The sequence below is a fragment of the Stegodyphus dumicola genome, chromosome 12, assembly GCF_044657685.1.
Source record: "Stegodyphus dumicola isolate Sdum_Otavi_A_Nest chromosome 12, ASM4465768v1".
Lineage (NCBI taxonomy): Eukaryota > Metazoa > Arthropoda > Arachnida > Araneae > Eresidae > Stegodyphus > Stegodyphus dumicola.
Window position 1 is genome coordinate 1,952,569 of NC_140779.1, and position 22,671 is coordinate 1,975,239.

Genomic DNA, 22,671 nt, shown 5'->3' on the forward strand with positions numbered 1-22,671 from the left:
TCATGATCGAGTTTCTGAATCACCAAGACTTGGAGAAGAATATAAAAATCAAAGTTGTAATGTTTGATTTCACAGCAGAAAAAACCTTCGAGAGTTAAGAACTCCTTTTACTTCCTCGTACGAAGTAAAAAGGAAATATTGTAATCGCGAAAAGTTTCAGGCATCATATTTCAAAGCAAATATCCATTTTCAGCACTATCGAATGCAATTTAACGATGTTTTTGCGTAACATCTGAACGTAAGGATAGGATAAAGGACTCCTTTCCCTAAAAAATTATAAAACTAATTTTAAATGAATCCCGAAGAGAATTTTTCGGGCATCTGTGCGTACGTACGCATATATCTTGCATAACTCAAAAACAAATAACCTCACAACGTTGAAATTTTGTATATAGGACTGCTATAACATGTAGATGTGCACCTCGTATTTTGGTTGCAATCGGTCTCACCAAACCTATATATATATATATATATATATATATATATATATATATATATCCACTCTTTTCCTCGGCTCAGTGATCTGTTTTATTATTCTTATATACAGTTGGTGGCCAAAATTATGTACACTTTTGGAAATTTTTATGTTTTTGAACATTGTATGCTTATAGAAAACGTTACGTTTCACAAAATGCAAACTTGTATACATCATTTTAAAGAGAATTTATTACTGAATTCAATACAAAACACAAAATTCAATTATTTGCAATACAAAAAAATTAAACCATAATAGTTATCGATATACATTAGATAGTGATGATTGCAGTGAGTTATCAGTACTTAGTAGGGTACCCTTTATTTTGGATTACAGCTTCACATCGACGTTTCATTGAGCTGACAAGAGTTTTAAGCTCTTCTTTCGTTATTACATGATGCCAGGAAACAATTATAGATCAATTAGTTCCCTTTTATTTGATGAGCGCCTCATTTGGACAAGAGATTTCAAACGGTGCCACAAATTTTCGATAGGATCGAGGATTCGATATTTTTGCCGTGTGGCAAGGAGCAGAATCCTGCTGAAAACTAAACGAAGCATTGTTGGGAAAGCGATCTCTGATTGAAGGTAGAAGTTTTGGTTCTAGAATAGTGTCAATCAGTGTCCCATCGATGACATGAAGGCGACCAATACCATCTGCTGACATGCATGACCAAATCATAACACTAACTGCTAACTGGGTTCTTCACGGTTGCTTAAATGCAGTCAGGAGGTAGCTCTTCTCCTATTCTACGTCTTACATATTTTCGCCCATCACTACCGAATAACGATATCCTAGTTCCATCACTCCATATAACTTGTGACCACTGATCATCTATCCAATTAATGTGTTCCTTTGCCCACTGTAGTCTTTTTTTTTTCGTTGCTGAAAATTAAGATAAGGCTTTTTTCGTGGAATTCTACCTCTCAGTCCAACATCTGTTAATCTTCTCCTGAATGTTCCTGAACTGACAGAAACACCAGCATCATTCAGATCACTTCTGATGGCCGCTGATGACATTTTCCTATCTTGGAGACATAGCCTTTTTATTTTTATGTCATCAATAGATGTGGTGCACCTTTTTCGGCCTTTTCCTTCTTTGCTTTTTATTGAATTTGTCTCCTTGTCTCCTGATATCGTAAACAAAACTTTCGGACTCCAGATGTAGTCACTGAACCACCCACCTGTCTTGCAATTTCAAAGGAAAGACCACTTTCTCGTAACACCATAATATTACATCTCTTTCTAGGTGTCTAATCTACTCTTTTATTTGATGTCATTGCTTCTTGACTAAATATTAAACATTTTTACAAAAATTCTTACTTGTAATTGCAGTGTATAAGAAACAGGTCCTCCTTCTACAGAACAAAGCAGAATAATGAATTGTTTCAAGTGTAAACATGATGTCAGCTTCTACTGGCAGTTACTAACATTTGATTGGTTCTCAGAACAAGAAAAGTGATTGGCCAGGAAAGCTAGACATTACAAACCACTTCATAACTGTGTTTTTTATTTATATTAAAGTACATATAACGTTTTTTGTATTGCAAATAATTGAATTTTTTGTTTTGTATTGAATTCAGTAATAAATTCTCTTTAAAATGATATATACAAGTTTGCATTTTGCGAAACGTAACATTTTCTATAAGCATACAAAGTTCAAAAACATAAAAATTTCCAAAAGTGTCCACAATTTTGGCCGCCACTGTATTTGTAAATTCTGCATTTTTTCCTTTAAAAATGTTTGAATTATGTTGTTCTCATCTTCCGGTTAAGGTTTTTATGCCTTTAGTAAATCTGTATGCAATAATTTTAAAATTATGAACAATTTAAAAGTTGTTTAAGTACCGCTAACCCTAATAATTTTTTCCATGGCGGCCATTGCTTGTTTACATTTGAAACAACAGAATAGTAGATTTGTTGCCAATCTAGAGAAAGTAAGCAATAACAAAGATAACGGCTTCTTTTATTATTGCGAATTAAATCATGCTGGAATTTTTTCGAGGAAATAAGTGCTTAAGATTTACTTCATAATTTTCAATACAGGCATCTTGAGTTTTAATGTATTTTTGCTTTGTCGCGAAGTGAGAACCGAATTAATTGAATGAGAAATATTTAATAAGTCTGTGAAAAACTGTTTCTTTTTTTTGTTTTCTTTGCTTAATTTCTTTCATACGTCGTTTTAGATTTATTAATTTATTATAGTATTTGAAAAGAACATGTGGCAACGATTAAATAATTCTTAAGATGATATAAATTTTGTGTATTCTGAGTTAGAAAATGAACGAAATGTAACGCTGTTAAGTGAACCTAGTGCCAGAGTGTCGATATGGTAAACAAATATAGTGAACTTTAAAGAGTGCATTTATTCTATTGTGATTTATGCGCTTTGGGCGAAGTAGATTTAATTCAATCCAATAAGTTTAAATGAAGTGCAAGAAAAAATGGTTATAATTTAATATTCCGTACGAGAAAGTGATGTAGTGCACACACCAGATTTTTGTTATTTAGATTCTTTTTTCAAAAAATCTTTTTTCCCCACCGGATTTTTTATAGCATTTCTTCATAACCAAAATATAATACGCGTTTTGAAAATCTTTCTAAAAAATCTCTTAAAATTAATTGCAGTTATTCAGGAACCGATATATGAAGCTTAAATTTTCCGTAAGTGCAAGCAAGATTTATTCGCTTGCTCTATAAATTGAATTCTATATTCGCTTGCTCTATAAATTGAATTCTATATTCGCTTGCTCTATAAATTGAATTGAAATTATGAAAAAAATAAATGGGAAGTATAATACAGTATGAACGAAGCAAAGCATGCTGAATGCACTATCCCTTATCAAAATATTTCGCAATAACAGCTTAAGTTTGTTCATTAGCTATTAATTTTTTAACACAGAGAGTTTTCTAAAGAATAAAAAGATACAAGGATACTTCTTTGAGCCAATAAATTGCCATCCAATTCTTTGAGCCAATAAATTGCCATCCAATTCTTTGAGCCAATAAATTGCTACAATTAATTCAAGTTTAAATGGATATGGAAACATTTTAGCCATTTATTAGACTATTTTTTGCTGATGGAAAAATTAAAAAAAATATTTAAAGGAAGAGAGAGAGAGATGTTTGCTTAAAAGAAATGAAGTTGATTTTGGGGAAAACGACTGAAAAATTTTAAAAAGTAAAAAAGAATGTCAATAATCGACTTATTCAGTTCTACCTAACAGAAGACTGGAATGCTGCCTTTGTTTTTTTACTCTTCTAATAGTAAACGGTGAATTGAAAGGCTGTTTCTTTACTCTTCTAATAGTAAACGGTGAATTGAAAGGCTGTTTCTTTACTCTTCTAATAGTAAACGGTGAATTGAAAGGCTGTTTCTTTACTCTTCTAATAGTAAACGGTGAATTGAAAGGCTGTTTCTTTACTCTTCTAATAGTAAACGGTGAATTGAAAGGCTGTTTCTTTACTCTTCTAATAGTAAACGGTGAATTGAAAGGCTGTTTCTTTACTCTTCTAATAGTAAACGGTGAATTGAAAGGCTGTTTCTTTACTCTTCTAATAGTAAACGGTGAATTGAAAGGCTGTTTCTTTACTCTTCTAATAGTAAACGGTGAATTGAAAGGCTGTTTCTTTACTCTTCTAATAGTAAACGGTGAATTGAAAGGCTGTTTCTTTACTCTTCTAATAGTAAACGGTGAATTGAAAGGCTGTTTCTTTACTCTTCTAATAGTAAACGGTGAATTGAAAGGCTGTTTCTTTACTCTTCTAATAGTAAACGGTGAATTGAAAGGCTGTTTCTTTACTCTTCTAATAGTAAACGGTGAATTGAAAGGCTGTTTCTTTACTCTTCTAATAGTAAACGGTGAATTGAAAGGCTGTTTCTTTACTCTTCTAATAGTAAACGGTGAATTGAAAGGCTGTTTCTTTACTCTTCTAATAGTAAACGGTGAATTGAAAGGCTGTTTCTTTACTCTTCTAATAGTAAACGGTGAATTGAAAGGCTGTTTCTTTACTCTTCTAATAGTAAACGGTGAATTGAAAGGCTGTTTCTTTACTCTTCTAATAGTAAACGGTGAATTGAAAGGCTGTTTCTTTACTCTTCTAATAGTAAACGGTGAATTGAAAGGCTGTTTCTTTACTCTTCTAATAGTAAACGGTGAATTGAAAGGCTGTTTCTTTACTCTTCTAATAGTAAACGGTGAATTGAAAGGCTGTTTCTTTACTCTTCTAATAGTAAACGGTGAATTGAAAGGCTGTTTCTTTACTCTTCTAATAGTAAACGGTGAATTGAAAGGCTGTTTCTTTTCTTCTTGGTGGAAAGAAGAGTTCATTTGAATAAGTCAATACTGAAATTCAATAACATTTTAAGATTTCTTTTTTTCACGTCTGTACCTTTACTACAACTTTTTTTTTTTTGCGAAAGAAGAAACGTCTTGTGTTACAGTCCTCAAACACACTTATGACTGGATATTTCATTTATAAGGCAGCAATAAAACGGCTTTATTGCATCCCTTTTTATTAAATTGATAATTTTCTGATCCTAACAACATCGGTTTATAGATAAAAAAAATTATCTGTAAAATACAAGTGAAAGAATCAATTAAAAAATATTGCAAACTGATCCTTGAAACCGCAACTTACTATTTGAATATCCACGCCTACGGTCTGATACATGTGACCTGACAAAAAATTATCGTTAGTCACTTATATTTACGTATGGCAAAAGGAAATACCAATTATAAAGATTCCGAGTTCTAAGGAAAATATATTCAGAATTAACTGAAGGTGAGTCTGTGATTGGCATGATTTTCATTGGTGATAATTAAACATTTCTTCGTTTCACGGTTGCATTTTGACTCAACTTTTATCCTAAATCTATACGTACATAAACGTGCCCATCGATACACAAATACCTGGAATATGAGAAACAAGAGATGTGTGTATGTGATTATGGCAAAGCCTCGAGGGCTATCTGCCTAAGTGGAGGGATGACTTCGTGGAGGACTTTCTAAAGGAAACTGGCTGGTATACACGTTACACATGGGGAAAACAACGAAAACTCCCATGCAGCCAGCCCGTTCGCGGGATTCGAACCTCGGACCGAACTACCAGTGTTCAGCGACTTTACCGACTGGTGGGCGAGAAACAAGAGGAGAAAGAAATTATCACAAGATTTCACGAACTCAAAATATCTCTTGACTTAATACTGACGTTTTAAAACTCTTTTAATTGTATTGAGCATAAATCTAACATTTGGAAAAATTAAATGTTGAAAACAAAATCATCGAAAGCGTTTCAAATACACTAAATGATATTTTTAGTCCAAAGGGGCTTCTTTCCTGAAAGACTCTTGTTTTCGTTTTGCGATTTTGCGTCGGAACGCTATAAACGGCGTAACACTTTTCAAATCGTTGCCACCAAATACTATCAACCTGTATTATATTTGAAGAAATTAAGTAATGAAGAATCCGCATAAATGTATGGATGGTTCTCGCACTGTGATAAAACAACAGTACCTAGAGCCATCCAATTTTGAATGACGTAATCCTACTACGAATATGGGCATCTGAAAGCCCAAATTTGGAATTTGTTTTATTATCGATTTCATATTTTGTAAAACTTTAACGAAATTTTGATTAACGAACTCAACGATTTGCAAAGCAAGTCATGGGAAAAGTCCTGTTTCATCAAAAATTTTAATGCAAGTTTGGGCCGCATTCATAATCAAATCATTCACGTCGTGTTACAGAACCGCAGTTTCATTGCATATATATATTTATATGCTTTTGCTACGGCCGTATATTTAAAATTTCGACGTTCTAAGACTGCTCATTTTTGAGTTATGCGAGATATATACATACGTACAGATAGCACGAAAAATTCTCTTTTGAATGCATTTTAAATCAGCTTTATATATCGTTTGCGGAAAAAGAGTTCTTTATTCAGATGTCACGCAAAAACAGCGTTAAATTGCATTCCACAACAATAAAAATGGATATTTTCGTTGAAATATTGCACCCGAAGTTTTCCCGATTACAATACTTCCTTTTATTCGTGCAAGGAAGTAAATAAGAAGTATTGCAAACTCTACTAAATGGGCGATAAAAAAGCAGATTCTTTCTATTAGGTTTCAAAGAAAACATAGCAGAGTCCCAGGATGAGATGCAAGGCATCTTTATCCATTTTAAATTATATCTGCAAAGTTAAAAATTGACCAAAGCTCATGCTTCAAAATTTTCAGAGTTTCAGGCTTTACGCTCATATTTTACATGAATCCATACATGTATATTATAGTTTGGCTAATGGTAATAATACTGATTTTGTTAAGTAATACTCAAAATCTTTTAATATCTTCGCATGGGAAATAATACTCCTGTATCATTACTTTCAATTTTATCTACGTATGTCTATCTCCGCAGATTCTTCGAAAAATCCCGATATTCGTTTTGTAATCCTGACAATCGAAAGCCGCTTAAATTCTTGTCCTCCCCATTCTTTGTTCTGACAGAGAAACATGCTCACAGAGAAAATGGAAAGAAGATTTTTCCGAAATAAGACATTCAGACGCTTTTATCAAAAGTCTTCTCAAATAATACTCTTGCTTAAAAACAAAGCTTTCCATACGGAAAAAAAGTCTGTTTTGTAAGCCTAGATAAAACTAAAAAATAAAAGTGGACAAAGATAAAAAGCATAAACTTTCACTTTCTCTAATGCGTCACTTTTTTGTATTTCTTTTTATCTGAGAAGATGTGGTTCGGAACGTTTATAACTTCGATCTGTTGTCTTTTTGCTTCACAGCTCATAATTTGGACCTCGTCTTTTGTCTTCCAATTTTTTCTACAAGGAGGGCTTTGTCTCTAATTAAAATTTTTCCTTTTCCTGTAAATATTATTTTCTTTGGGGGATGTATAAGTTTTGAAGTTTTAAGAGTGCATGAAAAATGTTTTCGTGCAGAAAACTGTTTCGTTTCGTGATTTAAATTTTAATTACCAGCTTGAACCAGAGATTAAGCGATCCGTACTGTCAACATTTCAGGATAAAGTTTAGAATAAATATGAGATTTTGAATAACTGATGAAATTATCAATAAACCTTATAAAACACATTTAGAAAGTGAAACGGCTATATATGCTAATGTAAAATATAAAATCCAGGTAATTCTGAAGAATTCTTTTAACAGAAAAAAGTTTCAAAGTATACTCATATAATATTGTGAGTTTTTGGGGCATACAATATTATTTGGTGTTCGTTACCGTAATTATGTTACTTTAAGATAAGCATAGATTTCCTTTAATTCCTAGAAATATTTGTAGTATAAACAATTCGGGTGAATTAAAGACCTTCAAAGACTAAACTGCGTAAGAAATATCATCCTGAAATGATGAGTAATTTTCCTTTGTGCACTTTTAATATGAGCCGTAACACTTCGCCCTTTTACTTTCCCATAACCAGCTTCCTAGGAGCCCAATAACTAAATGGGAATCACACAGCAATTGCGTAAAATTGCTGTGTGATTAGTAGACTAAATACACAAAAGCCTATTTGAATGGCGCAACTTCTGCGATTACGAACGTTCTTTAGAAGTAATTAAATACTTTACTTGAAATCGAAAATGTATTTACTAAATACTGAGTAAACAAGCCTTCTTGTACTAGTTGTTTAGCCCCGAGTCTTGATGCCAGTGAATGACTGGACCGCGTAGGTTCTGTTTTGCTTCTGCCCACGTGGCAATGTGAATACCAGACAGGTCAATTTCCCTTAGAAAGGTCTTCACGAAAGCCCTTTCTCGAAGAAATTCCTTTCGCTTTCTTTCCATTAATCTGTTAACGAAGCCGAGGGCAAAATGTATTTGCCGCTTGATTATTTATATTTAATGTGAGGCACACAGTCAGGATGTGGTATTTGATGTCATTTCCAGCTCTTTATTATTACTTCACATTTTTAATAATGAATCAAATTTATACAGGGCGATTCTAAATTGTTTTTACAAATTAAGAGGGGTAATAGTACTCATCCAGATAGCAATAATTGCCATAGAACAGGGTGCATTCCACTCTGAGAGACAGAAACGAGAAATTTTAGAATTCCAACCTAAACTTGAAACAGTGTTGCGAGAGCGGATGAACGAGACCAAAAGTTGCAGAATCAATTTACTGAAAAACTCACAAAACGGATAAAACCGAAAACTTAGCGTTCGAGTGTTCATTAGAGCTCAGACTTTGACGGCAAATCTCAAATTCTTATCTTTGGTTGGCAAGGTCTCAATCTCGCAAACGATGGCAACAAGTTAATTATGTAATCAGGGGCTGAATATTATCAACTACCTCCAACGTCCGCTGCGTGCCGAGATTAGCATGAAAAGCTCATGCTGCGTTCCGGCTGACAGAATATCCCAAAGAAGGGCGCTTCAAGTAGAATGAGCTCAGCATAGTAAATCCAGGAGGATAGGATAGATGATGGCGAAAGGCAAAAATTGCTAACTTGATATCATATCAAGTTTGTAGTTTTAGTTGTTGATAGTTAGTTAATAATATTCAGCCGTTGATTAGAAAATTAACTTGTTGCAATCGTTTGCGAGGTTGAGACCTTGCCAACCAAACCTGTTCATTTGAGTATTTGCCATCGAAGTCTGAGCTCGAATTAACGCCGCTCGAACACCAAGTTTTAGGTTTTATATGTTTTGTGCAATCTTTGTGAGTTTTTCACTAAACTGATTGCGCAACTTTTGGTATCGTTCATTCGCTCTGCCAACACTATTCACTTTGTAGTTCAGTATTGTATTTTACACACCTTTCGAAGAATGTAGTTGCGTTATTTCTTCTGACAGCAATTCGTACGCGGTTCGTGTGGATTTGGAGTGAATAATGACGACACTTGATGAAGTATCGAAACACATTTTATTTACCAATATTAATCAGATAGCTCCAAAATCACTTTTTCAGTCGTCGAACTGTTATAAACACGCTGACACGTTCAGCAACACAGTCTTCACACTGTCGGGCAATAACGGTGGAGACAGCTTCACTGCAAAGCACCCGAGTACAGCTCCCTACTCTGCTTGGTCGTTGTCGGAACTCCACGTACTCTCGAGACTCTTCACGCGATGCACTCGACGATACTCAAGAGTATAGCTCTCGACTCGGGAACAGTCTAAGACAAAACTCGACGATGCACTAACTCGCGATACACTAAAGGACGCTCTCAATGCACTCGACGACCAACTCGGCGCTAGACTTCGAGACACTCGCTCAATGACTGACTGCTCGCTAGACGAGGCACACACTACTGACTGCGGACCAGCAGGGTTTAGGTTTATGTAGCTTTCGGCTTGTTTCGAGAACATTCTGGTCTAAACCGGTAAGAGTTCGTTCCAGAAGGTTCTCCATCTGTCCATGGCATATCGCGAATTTTGTCGCCAAATGTGGCAATCCTGCCGTCCCTTGCCATTTTATGGCAACTCTAAAACTTCTTTGCTGGGAAGCTATCTTACCACGCCTAGTCATTTCTTAACAATATGTATTACAAGAGTATTATTATTTAAAACAGCTATCTTAATTTGAATATACATAGGAGAGTGGAATTCTCTTTGCTTCAGATAAAATAACGTCTAGCCAGCGCTTTCCAGGAAAATTCAATTATATGTCTCGTTTCTTAAAGATGTGTCCAAATACTGGCTAATCAAGAGAGAAAATTTCAAAATCGGGCAAATTTTATTTTAATTAAAATACATAAATAGCATGGTTATGAAATAAATTTTCATGGAAAATACCAGTTGAATAATAAGGTTCTGGGAAGTAATGAAACAATAAATATATCATTTACATACTTATGAATAATTAAAAAGTTAATTAAATAATTCGTTGTGGCAGCATGTTGCTTGAGAATAATTAAAAAATAGCTATAGAATTCACTGAAGCATATTACTTGGTACTTTCAAATAAAAATGAGAGACCTAAGAATAAAATTACCAAAACCATAGATTTAAAAAAGAATAATATCTTATGTGTGAATAAATATTGTTGTGTGCGTATGGGTTCATAATAAATTGAATGCACAAGTCCAATGAAAAGTGAGTAAAATTTATTATTATCACAACAAATAAAACAAAATGCTTAAATTTTCTCAGCTATTCGTACAATATTGCAGTATCTCACGGTAGTTATACTTTAAACTACTGAAATGTTCAACAGAACTTAATTCAAAACAGAAAAACCTAATTCGATTTCATCGCGAATTCGCTACAATCAATCATTAACAGCAATAAGTAAACAACTGAATTGAAATGTTTTCCTCACGCTTTTATAACTTTTTAATCTGTCACGAGAAGCTTCTCGTACTTTCTCGAGTTTTCTGGAAAGCAAAAGAGTACAATTACGACATATGTATATATTAAATGCCCGTGCTGCTATATTTTTACTTTTTCGGCGTAGCTTTCTCTTGAAATAAGTTTTCGCTGGATTGCATGAGAATAGAAAACAATTTTAATTAAAAATTCCACTAAAATTAACTAAGTAAATACAAAAACCGTAACAAAATTATAAGAAAACTTAGATTTTCACTAAAACTAAGGTTTGCTACGTAACCTCAATGCACAGTTAATGCGTAGTCTATATCTAGACATATTTACTGACATTTATTGCATTACTTCATGCCATTATTTTATTTTAAATTTTGTCAAATACAAACCCTTTCTTGCAATATCTGTTCCAGAGCAAAACTTATTATTTTTCATTCGCAGGATTTGTAGTTACGTGAGAGATTTGTGACTGATTCTTTGATTAAAGTTTAATTATTTTAGTTAGTTTTATACTTATACAGAAGTCTTATATATAAATCAAATCAATAAAATTCATGAAAATATTTGCCATTCGGCAGGTGTTGAAATTAATACACTTGTTTAAGCTTAATAGTTCCTCGCTTATAATTTCGCAGCGTTTCGAAATGATTGACAAGAGCTGTATTTAAAATACATTCAAATCCCACTCGAGTGAAGGTTCATTTTATTTTACCTATTTTCAGTCACGATACTAACTTTCACGTTCTTTTTGGCTCTTGCATTCACCTTATATCAAAGAGCTTAAAAATACTCTAATGATTAACTTTCTAAACAGCAGGAAAAGAAGCTGAAGTAATTCATACTCTTTTTTACTTCCTTGTACGAAGTCAAAAGGAAGTATTGTAATCGCGAAAAGTTTCAGGCAGCATATTTCAACGAAAATATCCATTTTGACCGCTTCCAAATGCAATTTAACGATGTTTTTGGGTGATATCTGTACATTAGGACAGAATAAAAGACTCCTTTCCTCCAAAAAAAATTATAAAACTGCTTTAAAATGAATTCTGAAGACAATTTTTCGTGGCGTCTGTACGAACGCATGTACGTACGTACGTACGTACGTATCTCGTATAACTCAAAAACGAGTAGCCTCATAACGTTGAAATTTTGTGTATAGGACTACTGTAAAATGTAGATGTGCACCTCGTATTTTGGTTGCAATCGGCCGCGCCAAACGTATATAAATATATTTATAAATATATCCACTCTGTTACCCGGCTCAGTGATCTCAGTTTCTTTACTCTTATATGTTTGTAAATTGTACAATTTTTGCTTTAAAAATTGAATTATGTTGTTTTTATTCTTCCGGTTAAGGTTTTTATGCCTTATATGTATCTCTATGCAATATTTTTAGAATTATGAACAATTTTAAAGTTGTTTAAGTGCCGCTAAGCCTAATACTTTTTTTGATGGCGGCCATTGCTGGTTTACATTTGAGACAGCAGAGTAATGGATTTGTTGCCAATCTAGAGAAACGTAGCTTCGCAAAAACAAAGGTAACATAGGTCATTTACTATTGCGAATTAAATCATTCTTAATCCTTTCTGGAATTGTTTCGAGGAAATAAGTGTTTAAGATTTACTTCATAATTTTTAATACAGATATTTTGAGATTTTATATATTTTTGTCTTGTCGCGAAGTGAGAACTGAATTAATTGAATGAGAAATACTGAATCATCTGTAAAAAAAAAATGTTTCTTGTTTTGTTTGCTTAATTTCTTTTATACATCGTTTTATATTTATTGTAATACTTGAATAGAACATGTGGCAACGATTAGATAATTCTTCAAATGATATAAATTTATATGCATTCTGAGTTATAATATGAACGAAATAAAATACTGTTAAGCGAACCTAGCACCAAAGTGTCGCTATATTAAAAAAATAGAGTGAATTTTAAAGAATGCACTTATTCTATTGTGGTTTATGCGCTGTCGGCGAAGTAGATTTAATTCAATCCAATAAAATTAAACGAAATGCAAGAAAAAATGCGTAGAATTTAATATTCCGTACAAGGAAGTCATGTGGTGTACACATCAGATTTTTTAATATTGTGTTATGATCACGGATATCTGGAACTAAAAAGTAGTTCTAGAGTTATAACGACTTGGTTTGCATTTTTACACAATTTAAATATCTCATTAACTCTCGCAATCACACACTTGGCTATAAAGTGAGTTTCATATATTTAAAAGAGCAAAATATTTTGCTCTCTTTTAGATTTATGCCAACTGTAAAAACACTATGTGCTAAATAATCAAAAATTAAAGAAGTACAAGAGCTCTTAAATATCTGTTTCGTTTCCTAGGCAAGGAAATCGTAAAAAATTAAAGTTTATTCGGAACATTTTTTTCTTTTATCGCCTATATGCAAAAGTGCATCTCGAACATGACCATGCTCAAAGATTTTTTTGCAGACATTTCCTTTAATTACAGTAGCTTATGAAAACATTTATTCCCACATTTAAAAATTCGGCACTAAATTTTTTGGAAAAATCCGTTGTCGGATTTAATGACAAAATCAAAGCGTTTAGCTTCTAATTTTACAAGTAACAATGGTAGAACGCACCTTCAAAATAAAACGAGATAAATAAAATCTCTCTCTATATAAATCAATGAGATATTGGGAAATAAGCTATCAAAATATGTCATAAAAACTTGTATATACATCTAGATTTCAGTTTGTCTTGGTCTATAGTGCTTCTTCGTGGCAAAATATATATGAAGTAGGTCAAATTTGCCGTTAAATCTGTTGATATTAAAGTACACAAATGTTTCATCTTTATTTTGTGACAAGAAATTTAAAATACTGATTCCTCAAATGACTGCTCTCATTGACACATACATGAAGATAAAACAGAATGCGAAGTGAAAGCCTTATTTAATCGTCCTTTATGAAGACTTATTTGGAGCATTTATTTTAACGAAAAACAAATAAATTATGAACTGAATGCAGGAGTAACTTCAGAAAATAGCTAATATTATCTTGTAGAGAAAGTGTACCTAAAATACGTGAACACACTTTATAAGGTGTTTCTCCCACCTTCTTAGCATTCCTTCGTAGTGCAGTGGTCTGCACGCTGGGCGCGTATTCCAGAGGTCCGCGGTTCGATTCCCGGCGAAGGCATTGCTTATTTTTCATCTCTCCTGCTTCCAAAAAAATACCTAATGACTCTAAAGTGGCGCCCAAACTAAAAGGGTGATGGATGATAATTCTCTACACCCAGGATTTGTAGACTGGGTTCTCTAAAACCCCCAGTCGCCATTTAAAAGTGGGAGTATATAAAGTATTTCTTTCACCTTCGTAATGCAGTGGTCTCCACTATGGGCGCGTGTTCCAGAGGTCCGTGGTTCGATTCCCGGGGAGGGCCTTGCTCATTTTTCAACTCTGCTGCTCCCAAAAAATACCTAATGAATATATTAACCAGAATAACTCTTCCACATCTTTGTTGCGAATTGACTTCTGATTTTGAATTTTTCTTTGATGGGCTATTATATAGCCAACATGAATTTTAGAGAATACTTTTGAAAATAATTTCCCAAATAATATATGATCGAGCTGCAACTTCGTAAAACATGTAGATGCTGTTGTTTCAGATTATTGGTACAAATTAAATCCTATGCTTTTAAGAATCTGACCGCTTCGCTTTCGTTCGACGGAATTATTTTAAATGCATTACTTTTATATGCCATTAGAATTAGAATTAGCCGGGTAACAGTTTACTTATTACTGTTAATGGTTGTATCGAATTCGCGGTGAAATCCGATTAGATTTCTCTTGTTTTGAATCAAGTTCTGTTGAACATTTTAGTAGATTAAAATACAAATACTGTGAGATATTGAAGTCTTGTACGAATATCTAAGGAAATTGAAGTATTTTGTTTTATTTGTTGTGATAATAATAAATTTTATTCATTTTGAATCGGACTTGGGCATTTAATTTATTACGAAACCGACGCACGGAGCAATATTTACTTACACATAGGACAGTAGTTTTGTGTTAAAATCTATGTTTTGGTAATTTTGTTCTTAGGTCAAACATTTTTGTTTGAAAACATTAAGTAATATGCTTCAATGAATTCCATAGCTATTTTTTAATTATTCGTAAGTAACATACTGCCACACTGAATGTATTTTAATTCAAATAGATTTTACTCGTTTTCGAAAATTTTTTTTGTTTGGTTTGAAATTTTCTCTTTTGATTTGGACACATCTTAAGAAAAGAGACATATAATTGAATGTTGCTACAAAGCACTGCCTATACATTTTTTTTCATTTGATGCAAAGACAGAATTGAGCCTTCCTCTCTCTCTCTCTCTCTCTCTCTATATATATATATATATATATAGATAGATAGATACATATATATTCAAATTAAGATAAATACTTATATTTTTCCGAATAAATTCAAAACGGTTATTTTATTTTAAAACAAACAGTACGTTTTTTGAAGATTATATAGAATACGTTTTTCCCGAACCTGTGCTTATCCTTTGAGGACTTTGTTAATTTACACAAACAGGTATGTTTATGCCGATTCTGATATCAACGAAAATAAATTGAATGCTTCTGAGGTAAGTTAAAATATTGAAAACACTCGTCCTACCATGTGTACAGCCACAAGTTACGGTTCGTGAAGAAGCAAAAGCGTTTTCTATCCTTGCTAAGCTTAATTTTAAGAAAATTTAAAACTTTCATTTAATAACATTTTTACTGAAATTAAATTTTACTAAATACGAAAATAAATTTTTATTTATGTAAAGCTTTAACAATATCAAATTTACAAGAAGCAGCCGATAAGCCTACAGATCTAGGATGCTTTCTGAAGTTTCTCGAATAAAATGGAACAGTCTCTGTTCTATTAAGCATTAATACAATTAGGAATTCAATTTAAATAAAAATGTTAAATTTTTATGAAATGGAAAAACATTTGTTTGGAATAGCAGTTTAAAGATGTGTTGGTAATACTGAACTAAAAAACGAAGTTTCTACAACAAGATTTTCACTTTAAGTAGCTTTTTTTAGTTTCAAGCAGACGCAGTTTCGGTTTTATTGCATTCCAGTGTCGATCCCAAATGACGATTTCAAGAAATGATATTGAACAATAACCTTTAAGGGAACGAGAAATATTGAAACATTTGTCACTCTCTTATCTCTCCCAAAATAATACCCTGTCATGCTTCTGAAATAACCGGTTTAGAAATTCTTGCCGTAAGTAATTTCACAAGAAGGATTTTAATTAATTTTCAGGGACTTAAAATACGAAAATAATTTTGTACTATCTCATTATTTAATTAATCAATTTCCTTAGATCTCTGGTCCACCAGCGGCTGAGCGGTAAAGTCGCTGAACACTGGTAGTTCGGTCCGAGCAAAATTGTACGCTTATTGTTAATTACACGGCTACGTAATAAAACTACGTGCAAATACATGTTTGTATAAAACTACGAAAATGCGTAATTAAAACTATTTGAAAGGTATTTAAATATATTTCATATTAAAATTAAATCAAGAAAATCGGGAGTTTCTTTTGAACCTTAAATTCAAATTATGCTGGAAATGTAAACATTAAACTTTGACCAGTCTCTCATTCGAAATCTAATGGTTCCATTGTTAGGACAGTCAGATTAACAAAACCTAAAATGCCAGTGTCGATAATGAAATCTGTGAAATGCAATTCAGATCTATAACTTTTAGTACGGTGCAATAAATGCAAGGAATTGCATGGTAGAATTTAATACTTGTGGAAGAGAGCTGGTATCATACTATGATTTCGGTAAACGAAAAAATTTAATTTGTATTTGTTGGTGATGTCGATAAAATTGAAAATCGAGGATTTTTCGAGTTCCTTTTTAAATTATAGAAACGCTTTCTACCAGCAAATCATTCAGCAGTATTGGCCGGGGTGGCAAATGTTTGAGTTATTCACACTTTGAAAGGTCCACGTAGGAAAAAATTACTGCTAACATATACTTTGCTATTATTTCAAAGAGAAAATATTATCGTTTTAATTTCAAGAATAAACAAAATTTGAAACTTAATTTCACATATGAAGCCAAATGAAGGAAATAATCTGATGTAGTGTTCTAAATCCTAAACACTATTCAAGTAAATGTTTAAAATCTTCCCCATTTTTAAAAATGCATTAGTTTATATCTCTTAAATTGCTTATTTCTATGACTGTTTAAAGATATTTTACTTATTACGCGATGTTGTTTATTTAGTTATTTAATATTTAGTAACTAAATAAACAACATCGCGTATTAATATTTAACTAAATATTAAATATAAATTTCTTTGTTAAATTAATTTTACTTGGGTCAGATTTTGAAAACGGTTTTTGAGTGATTTTGTACAGCCAAAATTCATGATAATTTTCACATATACATATTCAGGATTAAAATAACATGTTTCATATCTCGATTGCAGAATATTTTGGTTTAAGATTGTAAATTTAAAACAAAATATTTAATACTGATTGTATTTAACTTTCTTCATATACAATAATTTGAGTAAAGACATATTATTGCACATGAATTCAAATGTATTCTTGCTGAAAACTAAATTCAATATCTCAGAACACATCATGGGATAGATTGTAAATAATAATACAAAGGAAGGTAGTTCAAAATCTCTGATTAAATTTGTCAAAGATAACTTTTGAAAACCCGATTCATTGGTAACTAACGATGATTGCGAGACTTTTAATAATGATAAATTTCAAACTCAAAATTGTCAAATATGATTCAGATAAATTGAATACAATGTAATAAATCAGGTATTTTTGAAAGAAATTCTTAAATTATTGCATTTTATTGCTATCTTGATTAAAGTGAAAAATTTTCCTGCATTCCGAAGAAAAGATTTTTCGGTATTTTTCCTGCATTTAGAAGAAGAGAAATAACATTACGACCATGTTGCTTGAAAAAAATCTTATATATATATAAGATTGTTTTTTTAAGCAACATGGTCATATTTAAATGAGCTAGACACAATTTTTAGTTTTTTTCATCATCATATGTAATAAAATCAAAAGCATGCAAGCATTCTTAATTGTATGAGAACAAGTCAAAAATTTTAAAAAAGCAGTGCACTTGATAAAATGACACGCTGTAAAATTATTATATTACGTGACATTTAATTTTTAGTGACATATCACCAAGAAAGTTATAACAGCTAAAAACTGTGCATTAATTTTAAATCTTTCAACTTAAAAATTAGTTCATGTATTCATGAGAAACTTATTTATATGGAAGATAAATAACGCATAAAATAAAATAATAACTTTAATCTGTAATAAACCCAATATGTGCCCTTTTAATTTAATTATTCCCCCTTCTTACCTTATCAATAGTAACTGCTAATAATAAATATCTCTAAACCGCGTTATTTCAAAATTAATCCATGTCATATAATTTTTACGTAGCACTAATGACGCAGGTACTTGGAGAATCGTTTTTTCAATAATAATAATGAATTTCATGAATGGAAACCCAGATTAGCAGATACAAAAATATAGAACTATATTAACACCTATATAACTAGCATTCGGTTTCCACTTTTCTATTTTGCTGGTATTCTAACATTTCTTTTCTCTTTGCTTCAAACTTATTGTAAAATTGTTAAAATTTATTAAAGAATGGAGGCACTTTTTTTCGCCGATGTAACTGTGTTTCAGTCAAGAAATTGTTTTGCAATCAATAAAAGGTTGCATTCAACCACCTGGGACAGATTGTTTATTTTTATGCATCTACGTCATCAAGATTTTTGTGTTTGCATGGGTTTGTGCGTTTGGAGTGATTAGCGACAAGACTTGATGAAGTATCACAGCACAATTTATTTGCCAGTATTACGCAGGACAGCTCCAAAAACCCGTTTACAGTCGTCGAAAAACTACACAAGAAGGCTGAAACAATCACCAACACAGCCTTCAGGCTATAAAAGCGAAGACAGCTTCACTGCAAAGCACTAGAGCACAGCTCCCGACTCGATTCGGACGTTCTCTGAAAACGTACTGTCGAGTCTCTCCACGCTCGAACTCGCAATGTACTCGACGATGTAGTAACTCGCGATACACTGACGAGACACCTCGACACTAGACTACTACTCCGACTGCCTGCAGAGTTTATATATGGCTTTTAGCCCGCCTACGAGAACATTCTGGGTCAAACCGGTAAGAATTCGTTCCAGAATGTTCTCCATCCATCTATGGCAAAGCGCCAATTCTTAGCCAAATAGGAGATTTATCGCCAAATATGGCAACGCTGTCTTACCTTGCCATTTTCTGGACCTTAAACCTGTTTTGCGGGGAAGCTTCCTGTACTGCAGCTGGACATTTCGTAGCAATACTTAAAATATTACATATATGTAATAAATATATATACCATACCCACAAAAGAAAAGTCACTAATCGGTCTTCCTTTTCGCACCCATGAACCCATGGGCAGATACAAAAATATAGAACTATATTAACACCTATATAACTAGCATTCGGTTTCCACTTTTCTATTTTGCTGGTATTCTAACATTTCTTTTCTCTTTGCTTCAAACTTATTGTAGATGTGTACTTCCAGTTGCAAAATTGCTTCAAATGATGCAAATGACCATATTTTGGCAATTTTAAATTTCAAGAAATCCTTTTTTTCACAAAAATTACAAAATTCAACATTTTCCAGTCCATCCTGTCTGCACACTTATGTTTAATAAAGTTTCGTGCTTGTTAGAAAAAAATAAAAAATAAGTTCGGATACAATGCAACAAATATTGAGCGAAATATTTAATTTCAAATTTTGTTGTTTTTGCCATTTAATTCAAATTGAATTGAGGGGTCGGCTAATGAATCATTTAGAGTAATTAGATTTTGACTAGTTTATAATTACTAAATTATTAATTTATAAGTCTAAAATACATTGTTAATATTCTCATGAAGTTTTATTACTTATGAATAACAATCTGGTGATCGTAAAAAAATCATTAAAATACCTACAAATATTTTAAACCTTTATTTAATGCAAATAAGATTACGAGTTGGCTGCTTGTCAATACTCTATTTTATGGAACATGTATTCTATAGGATTCTGTGAATAAGATCTCGGTTTTGAAACAAAAAAAATTATGTTCATCAATATTTTTCGTACTGACCTGCGCAGAATTGTTCGTCGCTTAATATTTTTTTCCTAAACCATATTTTATTTACTTGTAAATATTTCATTTCTCAGTTTATGTATGGCTTCTAAATATGATCTCGGATTTTTTTTTATGTCAAATATCTTGATTAATCTATGTCACACTGGAAACACAAATCTTACGTTTTTGTGTTTTACAACTACTGCAATAGTTTCCTAAATATAAATATGAGACCGAAGGAAAAAACGCACAAAATGGTCAATTTCTTAATTTTTACAAAGTTGATTTATTTAAATTTAGAAATGTCACACCATGAAACTTTTTGTCATTTAAAGCATTACTGTTATTGGAAGTGTGCCTTTGACTAATGATGGAGGAAATAGAGGCCACTTAAAGAACTTTTGTGGGGCGCGGTGTCTGAGGTCGCGAGGGTAGGGATTCAATTCAGTAAATTTATTGAAATGCTTCACCTAAAATTTACGTACTCCCGCAGTTATTCCTAAGGCTCCTAGTACCTGAAATGCTTCGCTAACTGAAATAAAAGCTTATGATAACAGTGCAACTAGAGTAATATCAATTAATTTGGACTTAACAACCGGAATTTGTTTCAAGCGTAGAACTTAGGATAACAGAAAAATAATTTTGAGCTATCATCGTCAGATTCGTGATAACCCCCAGAAGCTCAGATTTTTAAAATCTTAATCAGTGTTTGAAGTTATTAAGTGATCAGTGCAGCCCAACCGGTGAAGCGGTTAGCATCGCTGACTGCTGTGCCGAAGGGCACGAGTTCGAATCCTTGAGAAATGTTTGTAAATGTATAGTTTCCGTGTGGCAGGGGGCACTCTAAATCTGCAGCAATCGGAAAGTCCTTTCGATAGGTTGGTGGTAGGAGAAAAGGGGTGGAGGACTTTCGGACCCGTCCTTACGAGTGCTCTCCATCAATATTGAGGGCGCAACTGCGCTACATCGCTCTGTCACCCCAAGGCGTTGAAGGCTGTTGCCAACGACAGGCTTAAACTTGCGCTTGCCATGATGAGTTTGTGGGCTTGGGCTGACTGTAGATAAGACAAGTAAGCATTAACAACAGTAATCAGTGATTCTTAACATACTATGATACTAGTTTCCGATCAAATTGTTAATCTAGTTAGTTATAATTAAGTTCATGAAGTTCGTATAATAAATAAAGTTCTATTCAATAGGTGACATGCCAGAAAACCGGCTGAAGTAACATCGAGCACCGTTTCTTCACAGCTCAGTGGAAACAGCCAAGAATCAAGTAAGTCATTTAAAAGCGGATAATTGGGTGGGGATTTTAACGCTTTAAAACAGAAGGTCTCGTCTATTCTAAAGGGAAAATACGCTTTTGAAAATAAGTGGTGAAATATAATTTAATTACATCAACAAAATGGTATGATACAGAATATTTATAATTCAGTTCCTTCCATGTGTAAGATTTAGATAAATATTAAGGTTTCCTTCATCCAAAGATTTCATCAGAAATCTAAGAAAGATGGAGTAAATTAAATAAGAATTAGAACATACAGTATGGTTTTAAAAAAATTAGTACAGATATTGTAAAAAGTCAGTAAGAAATATTAACACTTAAATCTGAGCAGAATTCGAATAGTTTGTTATTAGTAACATGTAGGGTAATCGAGAAGAAAAGAAAGGTTAGTTTCAGTAAGAGTAAGATAGCAAAGAAGTAGAAAAATGTATTGAAATACGAATGACAGCAATCGGCGCATAAGAGGTTCCGAGCATCAGAAGTCGTAAGTTGATAATTATGAAGAGTAAATATTAGAAGATTGGGAGGACGAAAATTAGTAATAAAAACATATCGACATTTTATGAATGAAATCTCTTGCAGCCTTCGTAATAAGAAAAGAGAATCTTTTCAATAAAAGACTATGCAACTGCTTATGCAGGGTGATTTTAAATTACTTTACAAATTAAGAGGGGTAAAAGTACTCATCCAGGTGAGCAATAATTACCATAGAACATAGGATCGCATTCCGCTCTGAGAGGCAGAAAAGAAGAATATTAGAATTCCAATCTGAACTTAAGCAGTGTTCGGAGAGCGAATGAACGAGACTAAATGTTGCACAATCAGTTTAGTGACAAACTCACAGAGAGTGCACAAAACGGATAAAACCTAAAACTTGGCGTTCGAGTGTTAATTAGAGCTGAGACTTTGACGGCAAACACTCAAATGCACATCTTTGGTTGGCAAGGTCTCAACCTCGCAAATGATTGCACAAGTTAATTATCTAAATTATTAGAGGGAAATTATCTATTAGGGGGAAAAGCTACTTTGATATCAAGTATCAAGTTAGCAGTTGTTTTTCTCTTTGCCATCTTCTATCCTGGACTTACTCTGCTGCGCTCATTCTACATGAAGCTGCCTTCTATGGGATACGAAGTTCTGATAGCAGGAACACAGCATGAGCTTTTCATGCTAATGTCGGCATGCAGCGGACGTTGGAGTTAGTAGATAATATTCAGCTTTTGATTACATAATTAACTCGTTGCAGTTGTTTGGATGTTGAGACCTTGCCAACCAAAGATGTGCATTTGAGTGTTTGCCGTCAAAGTGTCAGCTCGAATGAACACTCGAACGCCACGTTTTCGGTTTTATCCGTTTTGTGCACTCTCTGTGAGTTTGTCATTAAACTGAGTGTGTAACATTTGGTCTCGTTCATTCGCTCTCCGAACACTGTTGTAAGTTGAGATTGGAAT

At 32.9% G+C, this 22,671-nt stretch overlaps 1 long non-coding RNA gene across 1 annotated transcript in view; it reads left to right on the plus strand.

Moving 5' to 3' along the window:
- The window catches only part of LOC118186315 (uncharacterized), a 143,900-nt gene that overhangs the window by 117,122 nt on the left and 4,107 nt on the right, over positions 1-22,671 (plus strand). The window contains exon 2 of the long non-coding RNA XR_004757753.2: positions 21,135-21,211. This is a non-coding gene — a long non-coding RNA (uncharacterized LOC118186315). The remainder of the gene's footprint in view (positions 1-21,134; positions 21,212-22,671) is intronic.